Genomic DNA, 5237 nt, shown 5'->3' on the forward strand with positions numbered 1-5237 from the left:
TAAGGTTTCTAGTTTACCACTTATTTCCTTTAATATGACTTGTTTTAATGAAGCAACAATAATATAATCACATGATGGTACAATAACAGTAATAGAGTAGTTCACATTATCTGCTGATACTACTACTGTTAGTAACATAAATCGTGTTGATATAACAAGTGAAAATATTAATAAATTAAATAGCAGAAACAAAAGAATACAGAGGTAGACTTAAACATACCACATAAATATATGATGTTTGTTATCTGACAGAAAAAGCAAAATGAAAACAATAAATGCATTCTACTTAAAAGCAAACTCTTTTCTAAAAAAGTAAATTGTCATTTTAGTCCCTGTGGTTTGGCCCATTTTGCCAGTTTAGTCTAAAGGTTTCATTTTTAACATCTGGATCCAAAAAGGTTTCATCGTTGCCATTTTGGTCCAACTGACTTAACTCCATCCATATCTGTTCAAGCTGCCAAGGGCATTTTTGTCATTTCATTTTTCCTGTTAAAGCAATTAAGAAAAAAAAGGTTAATAAAAGGAAAAATGAAATGACAAAAATGCCCTTGGCAGCTTTAACAGATATGGATGGAGTTAAGTCAGTTGGACCAAAATGGCAATGATGAAACCTTTTTTGATCCAGATGTTAAAAATGAAACCTTTGGACTAAACTGGCAAAATGGGTCAAACCACAGGGACTAAAATGACAATTTACTCTTTCTAAAAAAAGCACCAACTTTGAAATCCCCACAAAAAAAAAACCCCAACGCAAGTACGAATTGGAACAGAGGAACTAGATACAGGATAATAAGAAATTATTAAGATTCCAATCAAGCCATTAAATAAAAAAACAAAAACTAACAACAAGATTAAAAAAATCGGAATCGCATGTATCCACAAAACTGAAGCAAACAAAGATAATTTTTACATAGCAACAGAGGGGAATAGTATAGCAAAGTTAACCTATTTTTGTGATCCATACCTTTTCGTCGCGTTGTGTTTTATTGACTATCGGGATTGCAGTCGGTGTCTCTGGCTTTGACTTGAAGATTCCTTCACGTCGGCATGACAGTGTACCCGCACAGCGATTGGGAAGATTGCCTTGCTCTCTGCTGGATCTTTGGTTTCAAAAAGAAAGGTCGTCATGTTTAATTTTGGGGTAGGTTTCAAAAGATAAAAGAAGTTTGGGATTTTGTGATGGGCGGGAAGAAATATATTTCAGGGTGAATCGTAATTGTGTTGGGTGGGAAGAAATAAACTTTAGGGTGGATCGATATTTTAGTATTGGGTATCGGTGCTAACGAGTCCCGGGTCCGATCTTAACTAAGCTTGAGTTCGAGCTCGATTAACTTATGAAAGTTTGAGCTTGAACTCAACACAATTCTAGTTTTTTTTTTTCAAAAGCTCCAGCTCGACTCCTAGATAGTTTTTCAAGCATGAGATTGGCGAGTTTATTATTTACTAATTATTTTATTTTAATTATAATTATTATTTCATATATAACTTAGTTTTTTTCATAATTTTATAAATAATAATTGTTTTTATCGGAGTACATATTCAATATATTAATTAAAAATTTATATTAATAGTGGGCTCGTTTAGGCTCGTGAGTCGGGTCGAACTCGATAAGCGAACCTCACCTGGATCGTTTACTTATCGGAGTACACATTTGAAGGTGACGTTACCATCGGCTAAGTGGTTTGAGTCAGCAGGGACAGAATCCCAAGTAGCCGATTTAATGTATTAATAGTAGTTTACATATGAGGGGATCAAGCCATTCGCACCCGCCCCCATCCAATACCAGTGGGTATTAAAGGAGGTCCTAGTAAGCTTGACCCAGGTCCTTGCAGGATCTATACACTGAACAAGGCAAGAACCTTACCAAACCATTCCCTTAACCCCCGACCAGGCAACCAACATATCTCTATTAGACCGTAGAGATATGAATGATGTAAATCTTTTACTTTATATAGACAGCAATGTAATGCCAAGATACCACGGACAAATGATAAAGAAGTTTCACCTTCAACATAAGAAACTAGTTATTAAAGTCATAAATACAAAACCAAATAAAAAGTGCGAAAAGATTAAAAATCAAAAGTAATACATTAAAGACTTGTCTTCACCAAGTGACGTAAGAGACTTAGCCAAACATGGCCTTTGATTAACAAGAACTCTTACTATCAATCTTGGATCCCGAGACTACTACACACTCTAAAGGTGGATGATGGATGATCGTGGTGGGTGTTGGTGGTGTAGTGGTGGTGGAGTGGCGGCAAAGTGAGAGAGTAGTAGTTTGCCAAGGGATGCCTTTGAAGTGAACCAAGCACCCCTATTTATAGCCTGAACAGAAGCCCGGCCACAGCCGCGTGTCCAGCGGACACGCCCCCGTGGCCATCTCTTTCTCTTCCTTCATTAATTGCTTTTGTCAGCATTGGGCTCAACAACGGCCCGTGTTCGCTGGGCACGGCCCCGTGAGCAGAAGCGTATCTGTACTACCAATATTTTGCAAGATTCTGCGAATCTTAGCGTTGACCACGCCCCGTGCTGAGTTGGGCACTCCCCTGTGGTGGGCGTAGAAGATTCCACAGCTTTGTCCTTTATTCTGATATCTGACCGCGCCCCCGTGTCTAATGGGAATGGGTCGTGGTCAGCCTTCTGTTTCTTGTTTTTGCTCTTGGGGATGTTGTCGAAGGGTCAGGCATGTCACGTTTATTCATTTTCTTTGTATTTATGTTGGTTTTTGTTGTTTATTTGTTCCTTTTGTCCGTTAAGCTCATTTGGTCCTGTAAATTCAAAAGGAAGACAAAAACACATTTTTTCCAACATTAGTACTAGAAAAGGGTTAGTTTAATGCCTCATTTGATGTAATTTATATGTTGCATTTTGCACACATCATGTGTGTTTTATAGATTGTAGTTGTTTGTTTATCTAAAGAACCCTTTGATTAGTGAGTATTGAAGCAATCTGACAGGAGTTGATATTTGTAAGGTGTTTGGGATTGCCCAACTGAAACTGCTATCACATAGTCATTCACATCACATCTGCACTTAACTCCACCAGGGCAGTTAACTCCGACAAGACTGCCTCCCGATGAGCTCCCTACGGCAGCGACCATATAGAGAGACGGAGAAAGAGACGAGATAGAGAGAGATAATGGGAGTGAGAGGATCAGAGGACAATATGGAAGGTTGAACGGTGCTTCTCTAATGGTCGGAATATCGCCGGAGTGTCGGAATACGCTTCTCCGGTGGTTGGAATATCGCCAGAGTTTAATAAAAGAGGGGTTAAACGTGTCGTCTTAGGTAAAGCACAGAGGGTAATATTGAAGTTTACTATATAAATATGGGTAAGATTACAAAAATACCCTTTAGGTAATGTTACAGTTTTACCCCTTAGGGGGTAATATTGCAGCGTTTTTCAAGAGTTAAGGGGTAAGACAACAAAATTTTCCTGGGAGGGGGGTAAGAGTGCTACTCGCATCTAAACCCAAAGGGTAAAATTGTAGTATACTCTTTAAAAAAAATTGGAAGCATTTCCCCTAAATTCCTATTTTTTTTCTTAAATGTCATCTCATTAAAATGTATACATATCCTAAATGAGACTGAATATTCAAAAAGTTGTCATGAACGGAATAATCCAAAAATTTATCTCCATTAGATAAATTTTGGACATGTACGTATATTCTAAAGGGTTAACCTAAATGTATATGTATATCAATATGTAAATATAATATTTATACCTATTTAATATAGGTGTAAATATATATATATATATATAATATTTATATACATTTAATAAAGAATAAATTATTTTTAAATAAAAATAATAATAAAAACTTTAACATAAACATAAATTGTTACTATATATAAAATAAAGTTTGATGTCAAAACATAGCGGTAAATGTAAAAAAGTTAAACTATAACAATAACAATAAAAAGTAAGTAAAAACACACAAAATACTGTGTAAAACAAAGTTTGATATTAAAAGATAGTTAACTTATAACAATTAAAAGCAACTAAAAACACATAACTACTAATTATACAATTAAATATCACATTAATATCATTATTAAAAAATGTAGAATTTTGGTGGAGATTGTGGCTGGATGATTTGTTTTGGATGCATTTTTTGTCGCGGTTTTATCATAACACTGTCTTAAAATATGTATAATTAACTTTAGTCGCGGTTTGTATAATAAGACGTAAAATTTACAAAAATTTAAGGGGTATCTTGTGAGGTTTGTGGAATGTGGGCATTGTGTGTATATTTTTAGACGGGGTTATGAAAATAACCGCGTCTAAAAACACATTTGAACCCCGTCTAATGCTTACTTTTGTACTAGTGTTTTAGTCTTTGTGAAAAGACATACTCAAACCATCACTTATTTTTTTGGAAAAATTACATGTTTTGTCCTTTATCTTAACACCATTTTACAGGCGCTGTCCTTTTCAACGAATTTTGACACGTTTTGCCCTTTACAGGGAATTTTGTTGCACATTACGTCCTTTACCATTAACCCAGTTAAATTTTCTTGTTAAATTTGGTCACCCAAGGGTATTTTAGTCTCTTTACCCTTTTATTTAATATTATTTAAAAATAAAACAAAACATTTTTTAGATTTATTATTATTATTATTACTTAATATTATTTAAAAATAAAACAAAACATTATTTTAGCCTTAACCCATTCAGATCTTAGCACCACCTCCCACCTCAAACACATCAGCCGATCCTCCACCCTCCCACAACCACAACCCCTCCGTCGCCATCCACCCTCTCTCCGGCCGGCCACCACCCACCCCGCCTCAGTCTTCACCGCCACCTCCCACCCCACCCCACCTTGATCTTCACTGCCAACCACCCAACCTCTCTCCGGCCACCACAACCCACTTTCTCTCTCCCCCCTCTCTCTGATTTCATGTAATTTAAGGTTGAATTGTGGGGAATGTGGGTTGGAGATGGTGGAACAGAGGATTCCCCTGTTTCTCCTTTACACCATCTTCCCTAAATCTTTATCAGTTACAGATCAAAATATCTCACAAAGTGGTGAAAAAACAAAAAGGCTTGTGGGGGGTCTATCTCATCTGCCTGAAAAAGAACACTCACGATAGGTGTTGATTCATGAATCAGATTCCCTAATGAACAAATAGTGGGTTATCACCAGGGACATAAAAATCCGATCAAATTGTGCTGTGGGAAGTGGCCAAACGAATTCATGCTTTCGCTGTGGAATTCCTTTACAAAGAGGAAAC

This window comes from Helianthus annuus, chromosome 11 (genome assembly GCF_002127325.2).
Source record: "Helianthus annuus cultivar XRQ/B chromosome 11, HanXRQr2.0-SUNRISE, whole genome shotgun sequence".
Taxonomy (NCBI): Eukaryota; Viridiplantae; Streptophyta; class Magnoliopsida; order Asterales; family Asteraceae; genus Helianthus; species Helianthus annuus.